General features: G+C 41.1%; 1 protein-coding gene across 4 annotated transcripts in view; it reads right to left on the bottom strand.

The window, feature by feature from the left end:
• SGMS1 (sphingomyelin synthase 1) overlaps positions 1–25,648 on the bottom strand; it is a 292,102-nt gene that overhangs the window by 197,159 nt on the left and 69,295 nt on the right. For 2 of the 4 annotated variants that reach the window (XM_081223542.1, XM_081223545.1), the window contains exons 3-4: positions 13,406–13,535; positions 5,821–5,909 (exon numbers count right to left, since the gene is read on the bottom strand). The gene's annotated coding sequence lies outside the window, so the exon portion shown is untranslated. The remainder of the gene's footprint in view (positions 1–5,820; positions 5,910–13,405; positions 13,536–25,648) is intronic. The other 2 variants (XM_081223543.1, XM_081223544.1) reach the window with 2 other exon arrangements.

The raw sequence follows: 25,648 nt of genomic DNA, 5'->3' as shown, positions 1-25,648 counted from the left end.
CAGATGAAGCGTCGCTCGCCTGCCCACGGCTCAGCTCCTGCTGTGCGGCCTGGGGGCTGGGGACCCCTGCTTTAAGGTAACAGTCATGGCAGGGACAGAGAGGGGCTAATCCTTGTTTGCGTAAAGGATCAACAGGTCACATATTTCCCATCCTTGGGGCCAAGGAGACACTGCACCTGTGCATAAAGGCTCCTTGGGGGTCATAAAGGAGGGGCACCACCCCATAATATGTGATGCCAAGGCCCCCCATAGGCCTCTGGGCTGGAATCCATCTTGGAAAAAAAGTTGTGCACGCATGTTGGGGAGGCTAGGGCAGGTCAGGTGGAAAAAGAAACCAGATAATTGGCCAAAGGTAAACAAAGACCCAGAAGAACTGCCCTATATAAGTGACTTAACCGCCTCTTTACTGTGCTCCTCCATTAGGAAGGATGCCCAAACCCTTTCTCTCCGGGTATGCATCTCTGCCTTGCTTCTGTCTTAACTAAACAAGCTGTTTCTCTGCGTGCTCTCCCACTTGTTGTACTATGTCTCTAATAATAAACTTTTTACCTGTTTTTACAGTTTTTGCCTCCTTGAGAAATGCATTTTTCAATGGGGGAAAGGGCCAGGAGAATTTTGCTTCTAGCCTCTAGCCCCTGGTAGACTAGGAGCTAGGCTTCTGCTTTTCATCCAGGCTACCCAGGTTCAATTCCTGGGCCGGGAACTAAGATCTCGCTTCAAGCCACCGCTCACTGCTGTCTCTCGGAGATCAATGCCTCCCTCAAAAGGACTCATTTGATTACACTTGAGCCCACTTGGATAATCTAGGATAATCTCCTCACCTCGAGATCCTTAATGATCACACATACAGTCTCTTTTGCCATGTAAAGTAACATATGCATCTGTTCTGGGGATTAGGAATACAGACATCTTTGGGGGCTGTTTCTCTGCCTGCCACAGAATGCTAGCTACAACTCACATAAGCAAAGCTCTTTGGGTCCCTCAATCATTTTTAAGAGTATAAAGGGTCCTTACACCAAAACATTTGAGAACCAATTGCTCCAGCATATGAATAGATGAGGTGGGAAAACTAAAACACAGAAAAGCTCAGTGATTAACCAAAGCCATACACCCTGTGAGCAGACATTCAACTTGAAGCCAGGTGTTCCGGCTACCGGTGAACCTCGAATGGCTCCCTCTATGCCGTGCTTCCCACCCCGAACACCCGGACTGAGACAAAGGCAAATAAAAATTATTTTTGTGAGCATGTTTGCAGGCATCAGACAAAGGGCGTGACAACAAGCATTCAGATGTGAACTTGGTGAGCAGTAGGGAAGGCAGGTTGGAGAAGAAGGTTTTTAAAACAATCTTACTTTTCAAAACCTTCTTTAGAAATACACAAATTTATTACGTCACGTGAGAAAGGAGGAAAATGTTACAAATGGCCAAGTATTCCAGGGCCGAGCCTGAGAGAGGTAACTGTTCTTCATCTAGAGGGGCATGATCAGAACCATAGCTCATGAGACCCAGGGAGTGTGTGAAACAAAGCACAGCTCTGGATCACATGACGGGGCCTGGTGACCAAACTCAGATTTATGGTCACTCGTCCCGACAATGTCTGCCAAGCCCCAGTTTTGACGGCCTAACTGAAAAGGACACCTGAAAGACCACGTTCTTGGGCTGTCCCTCTGCATCATTTTGATACGACTAGAGCCACAATTTTGCAGCAGGAAAGAAACTGCACTCAGGTGAACTGTGTTAAAATCAAGCTAATGACCCAAATCACAACCTTCAAGGGAATACATATTTACAGTTAAAAGAGGAGAACTGGGGGGCTCAAAGGACCAGTTCTTGCTCTATCAAATGAACTGCCTGGCCCAGGCCATAGAACTGGGGGTGGTGGTAATCAGACCCATGCAGTGTGCACCTGTGAATGATGGCTCTCCAGCCTAGAAGGCCAGGCAGGGCCTCCTCAGGAACCACTGGCCTTACCTGGTAAACTTCTCCAGTTCTACTTCATCTCTTTCCCAGCTCTCCAGCTGAAGTTTCTAGACTGCTCAGCTAACTAAGCCAAACCAGCAGTAGTACCCGAACTGACAGCCAATAACCCAAGCATATGAGAACACAGAGTAAGTAACTACTCATTAGAATTTGTTATCCAAGGGAGGAAAAGCCACAGAATTATCTGGTATTTATATCTTCCAAGTGAAAGTATGGGTCCAACAGAAGGCAGTCCCCTCAAAGAATCTCTAGTCACAGAGCTCAGCATTCCCTGGGAATGTTTTCACTGCCTGCTTTTTCTAGGATTACACTAGCATTACAAAAATCCAACCTATAACCTACAAATCACAAAGATTTTGCAGATTAGAAACATTCCTAACATATCACTGTCATCACAAAATCCTAATCCACACACCCCTGTCAAATCTGTGTAGCCTCTGAAAAGGTATGATTGCCTACAGGTGATGTTTCTGCTGCAGAATGACTAAAAAACTATTAAATCAGCATTCTCAGTTGACATCTATTTTGAAATAAATTTTTTTTCATGTGCCAAAGCACAAGGCAACTTAACATTTTATAGACCAAAAACTTCAAGCTGCTTTCTATGTCCATTAAGGGGATATAGAATGTAAGGTCATGGAGTTTACAGAGATGATGCCTCTTATTCACAACAGCAAACATCTATTTTCTCTACTCTCCATCTGCAGGCAGAGATCCACATTACCTAAGATACCGGAGAGAAAGAAAAATGACACTTTAACAGAAAATAGACTAGAACTCTGTTCTTATGAGTTATTCTAAAAGTAGTGAATACAGTCTTCTTCCAACTTCCAAGAAGTAAATATTCAATGGATCAACTAGAAAAAGAACCCAGGCAAAAGTGGAAGGATATAGTATGTGATATGAATACAGATGTGGTTTACCTAGCTTTCAAAGAGATCAGTGTTTCATTATTTTCCAGTCCCTTGGTGAAATAAAGTAATTTACCATGTAAAGTTTAAAGGATTTAAGAACTGATTATAAAATGTCACTTGGGCACTACTAATTCGGGAATTATGGTGGACTAGATATTCGCAGGGCCTTTCTGCTGTACTATAATTTGATTCTGGATAAATTATTGTTAAAAATACTTTCTAACACATTGGTTAGCTCCAGGTAGAGAAACAAATCCCAAGAGGTTATGGTAAGAACAGTGCACTGAAACCTGAGCAAAGAAGAGAGCAGAAATCACCCTGGAGACAACTACAAATACCAGCAATGAAATGAACAGGGCATCTAGACCTTTAGCTTTCAGCCAGGTGGGGAAAGCCCAACCTGAAACCAGGAATTCCAAAGGGAACAAAAGTGGTCCTGGTCCTGTAGCATCCTCCTGGCTCCTAGTACAAACACAAATTTCAGAAGTAAGATCTCAAGATTCCAAGATATAATTATCAAAAAAGCCAAAAAAATTATATCAAATAAGATATAATTATCAAGCAAATACATAATTAAAATTCACCATGCACACTAGGAAACAAGCCACAGAAACAGATTTAGATCACCAAAGATTTCAGATACTGGCAATATCAAATACAGGATATGAAATAGCTCAGTTTGGTGCTGTTTAAAGAGATGAAAGATGGAGTAAAAAGAAAATAAGCAAAAAGACACCATCAAAAAGATATTCACACAGATTTGCAGCAGAAGAAGAACCTTTAGAAATGAAGAAATGTAATCACTGAAATTAAAAACTCAGTGGATGGGTTAAATAAAAGATTCAACATAGCTGAAGAGAGAATTACTGGACTGAAAGCTAAATCTTAAGAAATTACCCAAATGAAGAAAGACAAGGAAGAAGATATCCAATATGAATTAAAAGACATGAAGAATAAAGAGAAGTCCTAACATCTATTTAATCAAAACCAGAAGGAGACAATAGAGAAAATGTAGGAGAGACAGTATTCAAAGCATTAATAGCTGAGAAATTTTCAGAGCTGATGAATGATATGAACTCACAGATACATAAATCACAACAAATATAAACAGGAAGCTGTACATAGACATGTTGTAGTGAAACTGCAGTAATCCAACAACAAATAAATAAGCCAAATCATCTACTAAAGAACAGCAAATGAAAGATTAACAGATTTAACAGCAAAACTGAAAGCCATTATTCAGTGGAATGGTATATTATACACTCACAATGCTGTGAGAAAAATAACTGTCAGCTAAGAACTCTGAGAGTGAAATAAAGACATTCTAACATAAATCAAAACTGAGAGAAGTTACCACCAAAAGATTTTAAGGAAAGAAAATTCTAAAGAAGGCAAATCTCATCAGAGAAAAGGCAAAGGATAGAAGAAGGGAAGAGAAGCAAGATATAGTAAACACAGAGATAAAGTGAAACAAATACTATCTCTAATAACAATTGTCTAATTTGTATGGTGAAACATATAACAGAACTGACTGAAAAGAACACGTAAGTACAGAAGAACACAGTCTTCATTAGGTGTCCTATGAGTTTTGTATTATTCTGGAAGGGGATAAGAGGACCTTAACTACTGATTGACTTTAAAACTATTAAGTGTACACAGTGTACTTTCAGGGTAATCATTAGAAGAATAGAAACAAAATGCATAATTTCCAAATGAGCAGAGAAAAAATACTGAATGAGAACACAAATCAACAACAACTTCAATCAAAAAGAATGAAGGTTAGCAATGAAATTGCAACACAGTTAAAAGAGAGACTGTTAGACTACATTTCAAAAACCAAAACCAAAAAAAAAAAACAAAAAACAGAAACAAACAAAACTGCACTAGCCATGCAAGATAAGACTGAAAAGCTTCTCTACATTAAAGTCATAAACTCTGTTCTCCAAAGGACACTTTAAAAAAAAAAAAAGATGCTCAATCTCACCATTAATTAGGAAAATGTAAATTAAGACCACATAATATACTATTTTATACTCACTAGAATGGCAACAAAATACCACATGTTGGAAGGAAATGGAGCAACAGATAAACTATGATAGATTTTCAGAATAGAATTTTATTTAACAATAAAAATTAATTTAGTACCATTAATGTAACAAGTGAATCTTAATTCAACTGAGTGAAAAAAATGAAAGCTGCAGAATATTACATGCAATATACCATTCTTATCAAGCCTAAAAACAAGTAAAACTAGGCAATATATTGTTTGGATATATACATGGACATAGTAATTATGTTCCAGAATGGAAATCAACTATCAACATTAAGAACACTGCTTAATTCAGCTGAATTTTACTTTGGTAGCAAGACTTTCTCAATGAAGAAGTTTCCAGGTTTATGTTCTAGGACAAGCTCTTAATCTTATCTCAGATTGATTCTCTGAGAAGCACTGGCCTAGACTCTTCAACTCCAGAGAAGGGGAAGACCTAGCAATTGTAATCTTCCCAGATAAGGAGTCTCAATCAAAAGCAATTCCAGAGTAAAGGAAATGACTCCCCCAGGCCTCCCTGGAGCCTTCCTCCCTGGTTTATGTAACTTCAGATCTGGCAGGGCCCTTTTCTGTCATTTCCAGTGACTCAGGCAGACTGTTTTCTGTGCCCTTTGTTTTACACATTTCTCCCACCCTGGCCTGTGTTGCCTTCCTCTTCCAATGAGGAAGCTGGCCTCTTCAATCCTTTCTCCTTCCTTCCCCAAACCACACTGGCCTTTCCTTGGCTGATTTTGACCTGGGACAAGCTGAAGACCTCAAAGATCCCTCCATCCTTCAGAGCCTCACACACAATCTCAGAACAAAGCAGGAGAGATCCTGAGGAACTTCAGATCCATAAGATGTTTGAGAATGGATGAAACACTGAGTTTGACTTACGTGTTCTTTTATACACTCTCTGCTATCTCCTACTTCACTGTTCTTGAAATTCAGAAAATCCACAACTCCTTCGGTCACTGCAGCTTTGCCTGGAATAATAAAGACAGGAAATTAGAAAGGAGGCAACCAGAAGGAACCGAGGGTCCAAGCGGAAAGAAATTCTCTTGTATAATCACTCTTGACATTTAAAAGGAAAAAAAGACACCTGAATTAAGGAAAGTCTCTACCTTGGTCTAAGCCAATTTTCTTCTTTAACTAAAACTATTAATAGTAATTTAATGTTTGTAGAAGAAATCATCATTATTTACAAAGAGATTTCACATGCATTTTCTCATTTGAGCTGTAAGATATTGAGGCTAGGCAAGTATTATCTTAAAATGCAGCAGCCAAATTTCCCAAAGGTTAGGGAACTTTCCAATGATCGTTCAGCCAGCAAGCATCACAGGAGGAATTCGAACCACTTCTATGACTACTTATTCCAAACTCTTCCACAGCACCAAATGATATAATGGTTTCAATTTGAAAAGCAGTATTATTATTTCTTCTTCTACTAGATATAGTGTCTTAACCAACAGATATAGAAACGGCTTTGCCTGCTGAATGACAAAGACACTGCCATAGGATTAAATGTTTATTTACCAGAGACAACACAAAGGGTAGAAAATCCATACCAAGATAGTTAAGAAACACATGTATCTTTTCCACATACCCTCCTTTTCTCTTTAAGTCATAGTTATAGTTGCTGGGCTTTATTTCTCTCTCTCTCTCTCTCTCTCTCTCTTTTGGAAATAATTTCAAGTTTAGAGAAAAGTTGTAGAATAATAATAGTACAAAGACTGCCATGTACTCTTTGCCCGTGTTCTCCTGCTATTAACACTTAACGTACATACTTAGTCATTCACTCTCTCTCTACAGACACACACATTCACTCAACATTTGTTTTTTAAGCTTTTTTTGTTTTTTGCTTTTTTTTTTTTGGCCGCGTGGCATGCGTTATCCTAGGTCCCTGACCAGGGATCGAACCCGTGCCCCCTGCCATGGAAGGTCAGAGTCTTAACCACTGGACCACCAGGGAAGTCCCTCACTCAACATTTTTTTGTTTCTGAGCCACGTGGAGATAAGTTCCATACATCATGGCTCTAAAAACGTCAGAATTTATTTCTTAAGAATAGGGATATTCTTACAAAACCATAATGTTGTTATTGATCTTAGTAAAGTTAATATAGATACAATACTTTAAATTGACCGCCATATTCAACTAACCCAATAATGCATTTTACAGCATTTCTTTTTCCTCCAATTCAGGATCCAGTCCAGGGTAAGGTATTATATTTAGCTGTCATTAATCTGAGACACACAGCTCTTTTTTATCTTTTATGACACTGACACTTTAGAAGAATATAGTCCTCCCCTTTTTTTATATTAATAAAACATTACCATTTTGACTTGTCTGACATTTCCTCATGATTCAATTCAGCCTATGCACTATCAGCCAGAAAACTACAGAGTTTTCTTCTCCTGGTGTCATAGCTGAAGGCATGTGAAGTCTATGTGCCCCTCCCTGGCGATATAAATTTTGATCACTCAGCCAAGGTGCTGTCCAATTTCTCCCAAGAAAAATTATTATTTTTTCCCTTACATCTAATAAGTAATCTGTGGGGAGACACTTTAAGACCATGCAAATATCTTGTCCCTCATCAAAATGTCCCCCTAGATTTAGCATCCACTGGTGACCCTTACCTGATCTGAACTTTACTACCATGTCTACAACATGCTCATTGTTCCAACTCCAGCATTCCCACAACATTACCATCCAGGACTCAGCAGTCTACACTGTTTGTTCATCTATTTGTCAATTTATGATCAGTAAGGATATATGAAGTCCTACTTTTTCAACAATTTATAATTTATCACTGTACTTAATAATTTTGGTGCTCAAACTGTCTCAGATTTAGCCAGTGGGCGACCCTTTAAACTGGCTCCTTTACCTTTGTGACATGCCCCCATCATTTTTTTTATTTTTCTACTTTTATTTCCTTACTTTCTGACATTAAAAAAAAGTTCTAGGCTCATCTTGTACTTACTCTGTCTCTGCCCTAGATGCAGACATTTCTCTAAACGCCCTGGGTGCTTTCAGTGGAGAATGGTGTTATACAGACCAAGATCTAGGATAACACTGTTTGAAAGGCATTGTCTATTTCCACTGATTACTTTTCATTTTGAATGAGTCACAGTTTCCTGCTTCTTTGCATGTTTTTCTGTTATAAGGTTGACAACTGGAAGGTGTTCAGTTTGGTTCTGACGGCAACTAAATTACTGGCAGGTCCTCTCAATTCCGTCAGGCTTGGTGTTATAATTGGTTAACACAGGTCTATTTGAGATATGTCTTTGGTCCTAATGCACGACCCTTAATCATAAGGCATGGTCTTTCCGGTGTCTCGGAATGGTTAACGTGCTCAAGGTCTCTCCACCCTGGCTAGCCCAGAACTCTCCATTTCTCTCCATACTGCATGAACCTTGCTATGGCCATTCTCTTCCCCGCCTGGGAACAGCTGCTCTCTGCTAGGTCTCACCCTGTATGGATACACATCTCAGCTTCTGGGTTCCCCTCTCATAGTTCCCTCCTCCCCAGTAGCCTGCCATACAAATTCCAGCCTCTTCAGCAGCCCTGAACTCTGGAGACCCACCATGCTGTAAACAGGCTCCCCCTCCTGGTACCCCGGGAAGGGAAGGTAGGGAACAGGGAATACGCTCCAGCAGAAAACTAGGGCAAATGTGGGTCTCACCTCATGTGATTCTCTTCTCTCAAGGATCAACGTCCTGGCTGGCTGTTTTCCCGTGACTGACAGTAACTGGCTTGTGTACTGTCCAGTTTTCTAGTTTACTGAAGGAGGGCAAGTCCAGTACCAGTTACCTATCTATTTCTCTTGGTGCCTTCAACACTAAGTGATGCTTGTGGGACACAGAGCTGCTCTATTGGGAAGAGTTAAGAATCAAATACTTGGAGCATGTAACAAATGCTGTTTATTTAAACATTTCAAAGAAACTCTCTAACAATCTGTTTCTTAGAAATGTTATGTGTTTACTTTTATCGCAGCACTGTGGCAAGAAAAACGCTCTCTAGCAGTCAGGCAATTCTAAATAAAATGACAAGAAAGTGTCTCTATTCCTTCCGGAAAGCTGATACTCACTTCAGATAGCCAGCTGGCTATCACTCTGACATATATTTCCCTTTATTTCCATAACTCTTCCTCCAAATGGCAAAATAAAACACTATAGTCTAGCCAAAGAATCCAAAGTTAGTTGCTATTCTTTATTTTTCTTGTTTATGTGCATGTGCTTAGGGGTGAGGTGAAGACTCCTTTTCATATAAATCATTTTCTGGCATATTTCCATTTCCACTTCTAACCACTGGTGAGAAAATAATCAGAAAAAAATAGTCCAAAAGAAAACCTGCAACCCCAGATACAAAGTTAATCAAAAGGAACCTGGCAAACAAGAATAGTATTTTCTTCTCACGTGCTGTGAGAAAAGAGGAGTTTGCCATCACAGGAAAATGGAGATTAGGCCTTTCCCTGCACAAGCCAGCGGATCTGAGCCACGGGCGCGCGCACACGTGCAGCTTTCCACACAGCGCACCAGGCAGAATGGGGGACGACCGCTTTCTACTTCTTGAGCAGATTTTCTCCATATTGGACATGCACACAGCAGCCCATCTAATTCATTTTATCTAAAGGAATCGGTGCATGGAAGTTATACCTCTCTTCGGTTTTACTTCAGGCCCCCTAGAACTTAAAAGGCGAGCGTCTGATGTAAACGCAGTGTTTATCTGTCCATTTGCCTGCCTCCCCGTGCTGGCACTCCCCGTCCTCGAGGGAGGAGGGAGGAGGGGACTCTTACATCAGTCTTCTCAGGTCTCAGCGTCTCCGTGTGGACCCTGTTGAACTCTGTTTCCTCAAGTCAGCATGTGTCCAGCACTCTGATCAAGTATGAATTCTCCGGTGGTTCCCCTTTCTCAGGAATAGAGTCAGAGCCCCTGGGCTTCACAAAGAAAGACCTCTGCGATCTGCTCCCTGCTCAGCTTTCCCCTTCACCACCCCCCAACACGCTATGTCCCGTGAATGAAAACCCTGGAGCCGTTTCCCCTTCATGAAAGACCCCTTCCTCTCTTTCTTCTCTTGACTAAATCACTGAGGCTTGACAACCTCTGGGAAATATGTCATGATCATCACTCAAAGCTGGGTTAGTGCCTCAACCTTAGTATCCTCACCGCACCTGTGCTAATAACCTTTACAATGATAACAGTGGTTACTGAGCGCTTACATGTGCTGAGCACTAGGGGCACTTAGCACGCACTATCTCACTGAGGGCTCACACCAACTCTGTAGGTAGGAGCTGTTAACAGTCTACCCTGCAGATGAGCAAGGGGACAGAGAGGGTCAACAGCCTCCCGCATGCCACACAGCCAGTGCGGGGTGGAGCCAAAGAGCTTAAAGGCTTTCTATAAACAGTACTTAACATATTTGACTGAAAAACTGACAGTATAACTGGGGTTTCCAGGGAAAGGCCCAGAATGGCAACAGATGATGACCCTGTGACAGCATTAAAAGGGTAAGAGTAAGATGTGAGAAACTCATCAGAATTCTTCAGAAGAGGATGCCGTAAAGACACTCATAAACTAACATCAACTGTGACACTCATAAAAGAACAAAATATTTCATCAAGACGGGACCAGCAATTTCAAGAATCCAGGAGTATACACATGGCTCAAGCAAAAAGTATTTAAAAGTAGTGGGGGAAATGGAAAAGGATGTTCTTACTAGAAACAAACAAAAATTGGAATTCCCTGGTGGTCCAGGGGTTAGGACTCTGCGCCTCCACTGCAGGAGCAAGGATTTGATCCCTGGTCAGGCAACTAAGATCCTGCATGCTGTGGGGTGCAGCCAAAAAAAAAAAAAAAAGAAACAAACAAAAAAATGTATTCATCAAAGATTAAAAGGTCTTCTCAGAGGGAAGAATCTGGAATATTTGTATAATTAAATCAATTCTATTCTCAAGAGGCTCATATACTGCACAACCAGTAGGATTGATGCTCCACGTTAGCTAGCACACAAGTTGAGTAAGTGAGGACTGGGGAACGGGCAAAATCCTGTTGTAGCCCATCTGGGCCCTGCTTGTCACTGGTCCAGTATGTTCATTCCTGGCCCCAGGTTGTGGAGTTGGGGACCTAACGAAGGAGGCATGAACAGGACTCCCATGACCAGCTGCCCCCCAAATGGCACAGTGTAAAGCAGACAGTATGAATGTTTCAGTGCCATGCATGGCCTCACACAGGGGAGGCGTCTTCACATCGCAGCCCCTGACCGTGAAGGCGGATGTACAGCTTCAGGTCATAATTAATATCACCCAGGGTCAGAGTGACCAATGCTGGGCTCTACACTTCTAGGGAGAACTGAAAACAAAACAAAACAGAAAAGGACCAAAAGTAGATGAAGCCCACAGGGATGAAAAGTATGAAGCCCACAGGGAAAGTCTAACCTAGGAAAGAGAAAACAAGGAAGACTCCACCATTTAACATTATTTTAAGCACTACCCTGCTGAGGGCCATGGACAGCATTTTTCCATTCCCACTAAAGACAGCATAGAGAAAATAGTTTTAACCTGAAGTATGAAAAGTTTAGCTTCAATGTGAAGACTTTCCTAAAGCCAGAATTTTTAACAAAGGGATATGTAATTTGTATACCCATGACATGCTTGCTATGATAATTACCGATGTTTGGAGCTCTCATATTTGTATTCAAGTAGTATTGGCGTTATGATTCTGCCTCAGAGATGTTGCAATAATAACAGGTAACACAACTGTCTACTGAGTGCTTTGCTATAGGCTAAAGGTCGCTCAGGGAGACCTGAGACAGAAGCTCAGCTCTGCTTGTGCTGTGGGCTTCACACAGTCTTGCCTGATTCAAAATCCAACCTCTTAACTACAGGGATAAAGACTTACTGTTTGTAAAATGGGATAATACCTGCTTCATGAGGCTCTTGGAAAGACTCAGTAAGTTAATCATAAAATATTTAGCCTGTGCCTACCCCATAGTAAGCACTTAATAAATGTTAGCTATTATGATTGACAAATAATTTTAACCTTTCCTGGGTCAAACTCTTCTAGTTATCCAGTCTCTGATCCTATTAAAGTCAAGACAGAGAGTTTATGTCAATGAGGCAAATACAACTTCAAGATGAAAAAGAACTGGTCGTGCCTTCAACCATTTCACCCATCCATATCCATCCACTCCTTCAACAGAGTTTCACGGTGAGCCCACCATGTATAGAGCACTGGGGCAGGGCCTGTGCAGAATATGAAGACAAAAATGACATGGCCCATAGCTATGCTCAAAGAACACCGTCATCTTATTATTAACCACAAACACTGCAGAATACTCACTATGTGCCAGGAACTGTTCTAAGCACCCTAAGTGCCGTGTGTGTGTATGTGTGTGTACTCTTTTAATCCTCACAACAACCCTTTAAAGTAAATACTATTTATCATCCCCAACTTATGGATGAGAAACTGAGGCACAGAGATAAGTAACTTGCTCCAGCTTTCACAGCTTGTAATTGACAGAGCTGGGACTCAATTCCAGACTGTCCAATTTCAGAGTCTTGGGCTCTTAACCACTCGATATATTGCCTCCTCCGAGACTTGACCACTAAGAACTAGAGCAAGGACAGACTATGGTAAGGGCCCAGCAGGGACATAAATAAAGTGCAGTGCTCACGAGTGAGCTGTGCTATCTTTACACCTAACACAGAGAACGAGTCCTTTAACTACAGAATGATGTGTTTGTTCAAGCACATGATACCAACCCAGACCAAAAGCCATCCATAAAGCACTGGTGTCTGCCACTCTGAAGGGCCCTCTTCTCAGTGATTTAACACATGCTAAAGGGAAAGAGGAGCGCTTGGAATCTGGGCTTAGAAGTCAGACACGCCTGGGTTTCAATCCCAAGTCCTCCAATACAGCCTTGAACAAATTACTTGATCTTTCTCTGTGCTTCAGTGTCTTCACTGAGGAGTAAATGAGACAATTTATACAAAAAACTTCATTCTAGTGTTTGGCACTAAGGATTATATATGTAAAATAATATTAATTAATTAATTAATTAACTAATTGCTGGTTTGCTTCAAGACTCAGTCCTAAGCCATATGGAAAAACCCCAAGTAGACAATACCAACTTAATAGACCAAGAAGAATGCAATCTGTAGTATCTGAAATATACTGTGGATTCATTATGAATAAATATGAACTACTGTAACTTAAAAATATTATAAGCCTGTGTTTCTAAATGCTAGGGAATAAAAAAACCTTCCATTTTAAGAGATAAGAGGGGCTGCTGTATACTAAGGGCCGACTCTGCTCTTGGTGGCGCAACCGTCACTTCACAGATGTTACTGAGTCTTCAGAACCACTCAGAGGCTCGTCAAATGATCCGGATTTTACAGGTGAGGATTCTGAGCATCCCAGAGACTAAGTGATTGGGCTCCACAATAGGCAGCGGAGACTATTGCTAAAAATTAGACGACTCACCCGTGAGGCAAGCAGGAACGTATCTCGGGATCAGGCAGTCACTCCACAGAGCATTTCTTTGGCACCCGCCGGACTTTCACTGGGCAACATTCCATGTAATCCAACTCTCATCCCCAAGGTGTGTTCTGTGCTTTAAAGAAGCCCAAATCACTGAAAGGTTAGGATATGTCACCCATCAAAGTGACATACTACTACAGATCTCATTCTATCACCCAATTTAGTCATAATGGCCTTGGGAACGTTATCAGAGAGGCGTGATTTACAAACTGCTATGGCTCTCCAAAAGTGACTAAATTTCCACAAGAACAAATTGGGTTCTAGAGCTGGGACACTGTGAAAATGAACATCGACAGCACAGCACAAAGTATGTGTCTGGGTGAGACTAAAGAAGGAAAAAGTATATTGAAATATCCTTTTCTCATTTTGTTTATAGCAGAGGATCCTTATCACACATAGTCAAATCAGTGACTCCTGAACTTCCTTATTTGTGGTTTTCTATGTGTCAACTCGCCCACAAGAAAAAGAAGAAAGCAACAAGAAAGTTCACTGTATAAATTCCAAGACTTGAGTCTGCTTCTAATACTTGCAGAATATGAACTCCATTCTTGACAGCAGAGTCCACATTTTGATCACCACTGTATCCTCAGCACAATACACAGATGGGTATACCATACGCCTTCAATAAATATGGGTGATGTTCATGCCCAGAACAATACAAAAATGTAGGGGAAGGAATTCCCTGGCAGTCCAGGGGTTAGGACTCCACGCTTTCACTGCCAAGGGCCCAGGTTCAATCTCTGGTGGGGGAACATAGATCCCACAAACCAAGCCGCAGCCAAAAAAAAAAATGTAGGGGAGAAAAGGTGAGAAGGGCTGCCCAAGGAAGGATCACTTAGCCCATTCAAGCAGGACTCAGCACCAAAATGCTGCTTGCAACTGAATAATTTTAAGAAATGTAGGATATTAGGAGTTCAGATTTTCTGATTTTTTTTTTGGAAGGAACACATATTAAACTTTGGGGGCAAAAAAATGCCTCCCAGCCCCCCTTAACTATTCAAAATACTTGCCAATATTTTGAAATACTTACTGGCCTAAAATATGCCTTCTAATCTGCTATTTCAGAAATATGAATCACACATGTGAAAAATTTACTGCTAGCACTGTGCTAGATATAGCCGACACAAAGAAGACCAAGACTGGGCCAACTAGAGTTTAATAGAGACACAGACTGTAAACAAATAATTACAATACCATACAATTAGAGCTTCTGGCAAAGCGAGTTGAGTGGAGAAGGGTGCAGAGGAGGGCAAGACTAAGCCTGCTGTGCATTTCAATCCCACATGTGAGGAAGGATCTTTCTTTTCCCAAAGTCCTTTGCAATTTCCTTGTCCAATCCTCATTATTTTCTTTAAAGCAATAAAGCAGCACAATCCATCTATGTACTAAGTACTTTAAATAGTCATCATGCTCCTCAAATGTCATCACACCCCCATGAAAAACTGCACATTACTTTAATGTACGCTAGTTAAATAAGAAGTTTCTCAATTAATGATCAGCCACACCATAATACTGGTTGCTAAATACATACACAGCTTGAGTGTTTAAATAAGCTGTATCAGGATTTTCTGGCCCTAATGTTTCCTCCAAAATCCCTGGCCTTATCTTATAGCCAATTAAAACTGTATGTAATTTTCTGTCCCAAAACCTTAAAGATATAAGCCAAATGAATTGTTTATCTAAAAGCATCACACCATCATCAGCAGTTCATTTTATTAAATTATTTACATGCTACCCATCTGCAGGAAAGATTTGAGGCAATGTTCGATAAAAGACACATATGCACTTGGAAGTCACAAATATAAAGTCATGAAATGAATGTGGTTGATTTTCCAACCACAAGATAATGCTGTTGGTGTACTTGAACAGTAAAATTTCTACATTTCTAATAGGCAGAGCAAAAAGGGAAATGAGGCAGTCCACATAATTCTGATTAAAGGAAGAACAGAAAAAGGCCTTTCCCCCTAGATACTGAGAAACAGAAGCATCTTTTGTTTTTTCCTTTTCCATTATGATTTATTATAGGACATTGAATGTAGTCTCCTGTGCTATAGAATAGGACCTTGTTGTTTATCCATTCTATATATAATAGTTTACATGTGCTAACCCCAAACTTCCAATCCATCCCTCCCCTACCCCCCACCCCCCCAGGATCATCTTTTTTTAGCAATGGCTTATATAATACATGCAGCAGCATTGTCATGTGGTTTCTTATATTTTTACTATGAGTATAATATTAAAGTGTACCTCAGAGAAGGTACTCAGGGAGGCACTGACAATATAGAAATAAACACCCTTTCCTTCTATCAAGTTTAAAAGTCCTAAAGAAGATGACTGAAAACACATTGGGCAGGAAGGTGTCACAGAGAAGTTGGTCCCCAAAACAAGACCTTCCAGAAAAAACCAATCCAAAAGTTTTTCTAATACATCAGCACTAAAAAAAAGACCAAAAAAAACCTACGCTAATGAGGAAATGAGGGTAAAGTGAAATGACTACTTTCCCCCATACAGGAAAGCATTTGGCATCATGTATCAAGACCCTTAAAAGTGTTCATACCATTTGACCCAGTTCCAGTTTGAACCTATCTTAAGGAAATAATTAGAAATGAGGATAAAATTTTATACATCAATGTTTATCATGTTTTCACGACTAAAATTCAAAATTACCTAATTGATCAACAACAGGGAAATGGTTTAAGAAATTGTGAAATATCCACATAACAGAAGAGTATGCAGCCATTAAAAATTATATGCATGCAGAAATGCTTAAGATATAATATTAAATGAGGAAAACAGGATACAAAAATATCCTTCTAAATATAATATAATATAAAAATATGTAAATACAGGAAAGGAATAGGCTAAATATACCAAGTAAGTTGACAGAATAATGTTTTCATGCCTTTCTTATTTACCTTTATAACCACAGCAACTAGAACAGCTTCCAGGTCATGGGAGGCATGCAGACATTGCTGAATGAATCATTTTCACCATTAAAAACAACAAATATCATTTTTTTAAATGTCCAGTCTTTTTTATTTGTGCCCTGGCTATTCATAAGAAACAGGTCAAACATTTGTTAAGAAGAGGTGCCTGTTTGGAGCACCACAGTGAAAACATCACTCATGGGGAGGGAGAGGTTTTGTCCCATCTGTCGGTAAAAAGACCACTTGGCAGGAATGATATTCATGCTCCTTTCCATCCCTTTACCAGTGTTGAGTGTGACTGGAGAGTTAGGTTCTTGGGAATTTGTATGAGTGTCCTTGTTATCTTTAATCTACACTCTGATGTTCAGCAAAAACTGACTTTCTAAGGTTCATTCCATCTACAAAATTAGAGTCTATGCTTTAAGTATTCTCAGCAGACAGAAAATATAAAGGTTGCTGATCATACCAGGATCATTTATCTTATTCACCCACATTTGTGACAGGAACCAAATCAGTGTAGAATTATTAAAGAAAGGAAGAGGCATCTAAATGTTTAGTTTCTTATCTAAAATTGCCTTGTGGGTAATGTATTCCACTTTGTTTTACTGGCACCTTGGAAGGGGAAAAAGAAAGTTTTAATTAAAAGTTTATTTTTCAAGAATATTTTTCTCCTAATTCATTCTCCAGATGGATCTCATTTGACAAAAACAGGACAAATTCTTTGCTCCTCCGCTAAACTCGGAAAAGTTTAACTTTTTAATCCCCTGGGTCAAAACCCATTGTTGGCCCACTTCCTTTTACAGGAGCCACAGGAGGACGTGATTGAGCTTTGAGCCGTGAAGGTGAGGGCTGCAGGGCCGGAGGAAGGGAGCCTGGTTCCATGATGTGCCTCAGAGGGGGCTGGACCCCAGTCAACCTCCCAGAGGTCTGGTTTTGTTTGAGGTGCATCACCAATGCTCTCACGTCAAACAAAAAGACGCACTGTCCAGCGTTATCATTACTCGCACTTCTGTGGATTCTCCACGTGTATCACTGGCCACACCTTCACAAGATGAGCGTTCTCCTACTAAAGGGTCTACAGCGTCTTTTTTATCAGAAGCCTAAACAATTTTTACTGAAAATCTCTCTTTTCTATACTCTCTCTCTGTGTTGCTGGTCTGCCAAGTTTGGGGCCCTACAATGGAGTTTAAGAAATCAAAATCTTAACTCAGAGTTACCTCCCCAGACTTAAAAAGTTGCTTATGTAAAAAAACAAACAAACAAACAAAAAAAAAAAAAACAAGTTGCTTATGTGTCCCCGCCGCAACAGAGTCCCAGCAGCCCGAGGAAGTGGCAGTGCCCCTGCAAGCATCAGCTCCCAGCCTCACCGCCCCTCTGGCTTTCCTGATACCTCAGGATCCCCAGGTCCTGAGGGGCTTCCGCAGGAGTCATCCCTGGCTCACAAGCCCCTCTGCTCTCCAGACCTCCTCCCGCCAACGTGGGAGAGCAGAGAGCTGCCAGACGTGGCAGCCAGGGACCCTTCCTCTGCAGAGTGTACTACCAGCCTGTCTCCCCTGTTCCTTCCAAGAGGCACTGGGTTGGAAATACTGTATGCCCATTGTTTTATTAATAAAACTTTGGGAGGAGGAGTAATATACACTCACCGAAGGGAAATTAGAAGAGAGGGGACAAGGCACTAACATTATTTTGTATTTCTTGCCAACCTTTGTCATTTGAGATTTCAACGAAAGCAGAATCCTAGACTATGCAGATCGCCAAACTAGACAGACACCGCTCAGTATTATGTGAACTTAGGCCTCACTTTACAGTGTTCCCAGAAGAGTGAGCAGACCCCACATGGGTGGAGAAGATTCTGTATTTCTCTGAGTGCCTCGCCCACAGGGTATACTCAAAGCTCTCAGCTGTAAACTCTAGCTAGAATGAAGGTCCTCTGAACAAAAGAGGATATAAGAATATCCATCTTCGCCTAAACAGTTTTTTAAAATCCTCATGAGGAAAAAAAAAAAAAATCTATAGCTAACTAAATTTAGTAAGCTCAGGGTTAACCCAAACCCAAAAGATGTCTTTAAGGCAAGACACCTGGAGCCTCAGTATACTAACTGTGAGATGCAAGTGGGGACGTAGGGGCTGCGGGACACGCTGACCTGTCTCCTTTCACACACCTATTTGTCCCGCCCCTTTTTATGTTTTCCCCCATGGGGCCTTCTCCTAAGAATAGTGTCCCACAGAATATATTCTAAGAAATGCTGCTGCAAGGTATTTCCTTTAAATAAGACCTAAATTCTCAATGGGCTGACTCACTCATAGAGCTCTGTGGCCTCACCTCTGAGAACTGGAAGCCTACCATGGACTATGCCTTTAGCTGGAAACCTATAGCGCCTGAGGCTCTCACATCTCTGATTCAGCCACTCCTGGGGCAAGGGAGCCAAGCCTAGGCTTAGCGGGTGTTCCCCAGTCACCCTAAGAGTGATGATGTATGATGTGTATGATGATGTTTAGCAGGGAATTTCCCAGGCAGAGCTTCAAACCAGGCAAATGTAGTCATTATTAAAGTATTAGACTTAGTTTATCTATGTTCCTCTTAACTATACTGATATATCCCTTCTTTCTTCCCACTCTTTAATTCACCCCCAATCACATTTATTCCTCATAATCAGAACCCTCATTTCCTCTGTGCTAATGCTCAACTAAATCCAGAATAAAATGTGAGGGACTAATAGCTTCTTAGAACTTACAGTAATGTTTGGATTTAAAAATAATTATATATTGAAGTACTTGGATAACAGGTTGGCAAAGCACCCTTTAATAATTTGATCATGTTTTTATTTATTGTATTAAACTTTTTAATTACAAAAATAATTACACATGTTCAAATTAAACATTTTAAGCACTTAAGCCCTAAGAAAGAATTCCAGTTACTTGGAATTCAACCACTTAAAGATACTCCAAGTGAACATTTTGATTAATGCCTTTCCTGGTTTTTCCCTCTATATTTACATATTTCTTTATTGAAACATTAACCTTATATATTCTATTATAGCCTATTTTTCATACATTTTGTCCCATGTCAATATTTCTCCTCAATATCATTGTCATGGTTATAGAATATTCCATTATATAGATGAATTATAACGTGTTCATCCAAGGCCCTTTGGGGGGCCATCTGGGTTGCTTCCAATGTTCAGTTTCAAACAATGCTCACTAAGCATACTCAGAGCTGAATCTCTGAACAAAGCTCTACTCATTTGCTTAGAAATTACTCTTAGAAGTAGGCTCACTGAGTCAAAGGAAGAACACAATGTTTCTCAACTGGTCACAGGAGACTGTGAAGGGAAAAACCAGCCCTCTGACTCATTTTAGTTTGCCATTTCTCTCAACTTCCTGTAGCTGCATTTCCCCAGTCTGTTCCTATTGCCTTTACTGTTAGTCTAATTATTATCTGGTTTTCAAGATATTCAAATCCCATAGTCTACTGGACATCCTTAGGTCAACAAGCTTTCTGGCTTAACTCTTAGTCCTTTAAAATAAGATCTGATGTCACCCTCTCTTTTGTGTTCCTAAATTTTTATTCATCTGTAACTTCTCTGGTATCTCTAACTGAATGACTGATACGAAGCAGCAAATTTTCCAGGACCCTGGTCTGATCCTTAGTTCAAAACTTTTTCCTCCCCACAGTAGCTTTCTGATCCACAGGCAAAATAACTCCAGAAGGTTTGGGAGCTCAGAACATATCCCTCCAAATCTCGAACCCTCCTACTGTTAAGAGCACTTGCCTGGGATGGTGTCTGTGATAAAAATATTGGATTCCCTGTCCCCACCCCCCTCATGATGTAACAATTTACTTAGCATCTCCTGTTTATTTTTTTTAATTAATTAATTTATTTATCCTTGGCTGTGTTGGGTCTTCGTTTCTGTGCGAGGGCTTTCTCTAGTTGTGGCGAGTGGGGGCCACTCTTCATCGCGGTGCACGGGCCTCTCACTGTCACGGCCTCTCTTGTGGAGCACAGGCTCCAGATGCGCAGGCTCAGTAGCTGTGGCTCACGGGCCTAGTTGCTCTGCGGCATGTGGGATCTTCCCAGACCAGGGCTCCAACCCGCGTCCCCTGCATCGGCAGGCGGACTCTCAACCACTGCGCCACCAGGGAAGCCCTCTCCTGTTTATTTTTATGAGACCAAGGTGTCAGTGGGACAACGGACGGTGGTATTTTGTTACATCAGAGTGCTTCCTGAGTGGAACAGTAGCAGCAGTTCAGAATTACTGTCTGGGTCATAACTCTTGTCCACAGTGTACCATCGGGAAGGGCGAAGCTGCAAAGCAGAATCCAAAAAGAGTGATGGCTCCACTATCAGAGCACAACTGCCAGCCAGGAAGATGGCTGCACCCATTTGTTTATTTTCCCAGTAAGTACTGCATCTATTAAGCCATGCAGATTCATCACATAATAAACGCTGGGTCTATGCTCAAGGAAGTACTGAACGAGATGCAGGCAAACCCAAAGAGCTCCAGTGCTTCTCGTGGCGGTACATTAGCTTTCTGGACAGGACAATCCTTCATTGTGTGCGACTGTCCCAAGGACCAAGGGGCGCTTAGTATCCACACCCTCGGGATGTTCAACGCTAATAATATGCACACCCCTCATCATTGTGACAACCACGAATGTCCTTACAGGTTTCTAAATGCCAGGGCCGGGAGGGTGGGGCGGTGGGGAGGACACCATCACTCACTGAGAATCTGTTTCTTTTTGGTGAGACAGAATGAACACTTAGGGAATGGCAGAAAATAATTATTAATCTGGATACGGAATTGTGCAAGCTCTAAGTACCATAAAGGGTCGAAGGACATCAAGGAAGGCTAAAGGTGCAGAGCGAGAACTGGATAGGAACTGGAGAGAGACAGCTGTAACCTCTCCTAGGGGTCCAGCCCAGGGTTAAAGTTTGCTGTGAAATGCTCTCTCACCAGCACCCTGGACTGCCCCTCCTTTAAGCTGATTACATGATCTACTGCAAGTAAAGCACATCCTACATACTCGGCAATGCCAACTTTAAAATGCTGTTATTGTTTCTGCCTTCTGATTCGGGGCAAGTTTTCTCCTTGCATCCTGGGCAGTCAGGGAGGGCAGGAAATAAGGGAGTCTTGCTGAAGGTGAAGGCCACTGCCAGCCTAACCCTGCTGGGCCGCTCCAGAGAACTAGACCAGGAGCACTGCCCCTTCACCGCAGGACTGGCCCTCACTAGGCACCGAGGGGACCAGAGCCTTGCCTGGTTCCTTTCTGCCCACATCAGCTGTGATCAAAGGACCATTGTGCCCAGAGGGCCAGTGTGTTTAAGCCTCTGGGAACAATGCCCTTGTTGATCTTTGGTGCTCTGGTTGAATAAGGTCATTGACTGGTTTCGACCTCGGCCACCATCAATATCTTCACCTTTTACTGGACAGCATTGGCAGCGGTATATTTTCTGATGTCACTGTTATGCTCAGGCAAGACTGAAGAGGTTAGTGAATGAGACATCTCTTATAGATCCTACTCAATATTTACTAATACCACACTATATACTAGGTATTATATGGCTGTGGTGTTCAAACTTTTAGAGCTTATTTAAAATGCAGATTTCCAGGCCTCAGAAAGTCTAATCCAGTTAAGTTGTGGAGGCAGGAATGTGCAATTTAACCAACCCCAAGTGCTCCTGATACAGGGGATCCATGGGGATACTTTATGAAACGCTGCCACGCAATGACAGTAAACTAAATAAAAAACTAGCATCTTCGTGAGGTTTTACATTCTATCTCCTTGAAATGTATTTTTCACTAGCAAAATAAAAACTTAACAAGAGATAACTTAATTCTGAAAGAAAATTAGAGTCCCTGTTGTAAAGGACTCATACACAGATATGGTAAGCTTGCAATTAAAACTTACATTTACATGCATTAAAAAATTACATTTTATTCTCCACATAAGTGCCTGATCACAAGATGAGTATTTGTTATACAAAGCACACTGAATGTAACTATACAACCTTTAATTTGGATAAGCTTTACGAATTTTTCAGTGTTTGTTACTCTATCTTCATGAAAGCATATCTTACATTACCATCTAATTACTTGCATCAGACTGCACGCAAACTAAGGCACAACGAGTTTACGCAAATGTCTAAAGACAAGAACCTACACATCTGGAATGCTATGCCTTTTTCTGCTAGACTGGAAATGGCAGAGGTTTCATGCCACATGCCAATTCAGATGGACCAGCAGAGCAGAAACAGCTGCCTAGACAGCAACTAAGAAAGCCAGCCCAGGGGGAAGGGAGCCGTAACAGAGAAGCAGTGTCTGCCTCGAGCACAGGTGAGAAAAGGGGTGGCATCTGTGCACACACAGACCAGACATGCCACACCTCAGATTCAGGAGCACTAAACCTGTTTGTAAACACCACTACTTTCCTTCATTCAACAAATACGACTAAGTGCCTACTATATGTCAGACCCTACACTAGGTACTAGGGATATACCAAGAGTGATAAATCTACCAATGGGATGGACATGATGCAAGAAGACAGTCTCGGGACTTCCCTGGTGGTCCAGTGGCTAAGACTCCGCGCTCCCAATGCAGGGGGCCGGGGTTCGATCCCTGGTCAGGGAACTGGATCCCACATGCTGCAACTAAAGATCTCGGGTGCTGCAATGAAGACCCGACGTGGCCAAATAAAGAAATAAATAAAAGAAGATGCTCTCTAACCTAAGGCTTTACCTGACAAAATGGTATTTTAAGGGGAGAACCAAAGAAAAAATAGAAGTCCACAAAATGTTAAGAAGTGGGGAGGAAAGTAGAAGTGAATGCTATTTCTGAGGAGCTGAAACCAAGCCAATCATAGCTGGACCACGGAGAGGGAGAGGGGGAATGAAGAGGACCAGGGCAGGCCGGCAATAGCCAGGTCACGTGGGACTCTGAGATCCTGATTTCAACTGAAGATCATGGGCATCATGGGAAAGCTGGGTAATGCCAGTTTATTTGTTTCCCGGTTTTGTTTTGGGTTGGGCTTTTTGGGGGGATGGGGGGTAGCAGATTTTCATTTCAGAAAGAGGATGGGAAAGAATCCCAGTAAATGTAGAAGAGTGAGTGCAGTCACCCAAGTGAACAGACCAGCAGGGTGGCAAAGAGTTGGGGAGAAGTTGGTGGATTTCAGATAATTTTTGAAGACAGAATCAACAGTGACTCAGTTTGGGAGAGAATATAGAGGATGAGAGAAAGGGAGAAGACCAAGATGCAGCTGCGATAAAAGTGCTTTGGACACATTCAACCGGAAACTCTGCAAGGCAGCTGGACCAACCGCGGTTGGAGATCTTAAGAGAGACTGAAGATTTGAATATCTGGGGGTTGCAGCACAGAAGAAGAAAAGACCAAAAACATTGATTCCGTATCTTCTGCTTTCCAATCCAGTTAAATTTTATAAGAGTTATGCTGCTACACCTGTAAAGACTTAATACAGCAAAACATTATCATATAAGTCTCTGATTTTCTAAATTACAGCACTTATTGCAATTTTTACCTCTTGTAGCAACTTAATTCAAGCAACAAGAAAACTCCTGTTATTGAAAATATTTCCTAAAGGTTTTGAGCTTTCCTGCCTTGTTAAGTATGACGCATCAATATAATTTCATCTTTCTTTGGAGATTAAGTACCTTACATGCCCTAACGTCCTCACGAGGGGCATTAATTTGACCCTTCAGAGCTCTGCCTATACAGTGATCTTCAGCCCCTCCCAGAACATCCCTCGGCTGTGGGAATGGGGACCACCTAGCTCCATCTGTCATACTCTAAGTGCACAGAGCTGTTGTAAGTTGCCAGACTTGGATTCAAGGCCAGGAGATGGGGCCAAGATCCTTGAAACTGTAATAGGGCCATCCACTCCTGGGAGGTTTTGGCAGGGGAAAAAGGCTTGTTTCATATTTTACCAAGAGAACCAGAGCAGAGCCTCCGAAAGTCATGACTAGGACCAAACTGTCAGACTTATCCACCTAAAAAAAGGACTTTTATTCCTGGAGCTGACATTTTCTTTTCTGACAAAATACAAATCTCCTAGGACAAAGGCACTAAAACTGACAGTTATTTCACTTCAAGGAGGGTTTCTGATTCTTCCCTACAAACAGGTTTTAATAGGAAAAGTTCGAGATGTTGGCATCCAGGCGTGGAAAAGGCTGCGTGTCTCACACCTTTGCCTAAAATCACCCTGGTGGGAACTGTTATTTTTTTCTTAACATCTTCCCATAGCCACCACCGCTAACATCAGATTTTCAAGGCACAGCTTCGAAGTTCCAGCAACCAAATTAGACCTTGTGGGAAAGAAAGCTGAAGACAACCAACCACACCCTACAACTTCCGCTTTTCATTCTTCAAAGATTTGCACTTCATCAAAGACAGGGGTATAAACAAAATTTCCTGGGTTCTGTGTGTCTAAAATGGCTGGAAGTACATTTAATCTTCCCCTTAAAATTATAAATTCAAAAAGATCTGATGCACGTATGCATTTACAAATCACTGTTTTGAAGTGTTGCTACTCATTTAATTCTTGGACATCTGTTTAAGAAAAGATTACGAGACACCTGAAAGACTAAGAAAGAGAAGAGAAACTAGAATTTCTATAATCTCAACAATCTGGGCTAGAGCAGGAAATAGGCATATTTGTCCATAAAAAATAAAGGTCAAAAGAGTGAGGATTTATAAATGACACGAGTCAAAGTAAAATGGTTAAAAACCAAAAACATTGTTTTAAGGGCCATAAAGAAAAGTTTGTGAGAAAACAGAAAGCTATATATATTTAATATAGCAAATGTATAAAACTATATATGTATATTATGTATAACGCGTATATTATATGTACATGTTACATATATTATACATAAAATATAAAATTCTAGCTATCTATAAATTATATATATCACAATGATGTATATTATGCAGAAAGCCCCAATTCTTCATTGTTAATTGGTTTTTATTTTTCAGCAACCATTCAAGCAAGTTTTGGAGGTTTTAGTTGTTGCAATGTAATGCCAATGGCGAAAAAAGAGAAAGGAAAGTTTTTTCTAATCTCCCAGTTTTTACTGTTTTTAACATGCAACTTCCCTGCTTTTCAGACCAAAGGCAATGCCAGCAGTGTCTAGACTTGAACCCATTTCCCCCACCCACACACAGTGCCTACAGGACACAAGTGACATTAGGCATCCACATGTGATCTGCCACGATCCAGATAGCACAGGAGAGTTACGTCAGC

The sequence above is a fragment of the Mesoplodon bidens genome (genome assembly GCF_964165515.1).
Source record: "Mesoplodon bidens genome assembly, chromosome: 1".
NCBI lineage: Eukaryota > Metazoa > Chordata > Mammalia > Artiodactyla > Ziphiidae > Mesoplodon > Mesoplodon bidens.
This window is presented reverse-complemented; position numbering and strand designations above follow the sequence as displayed.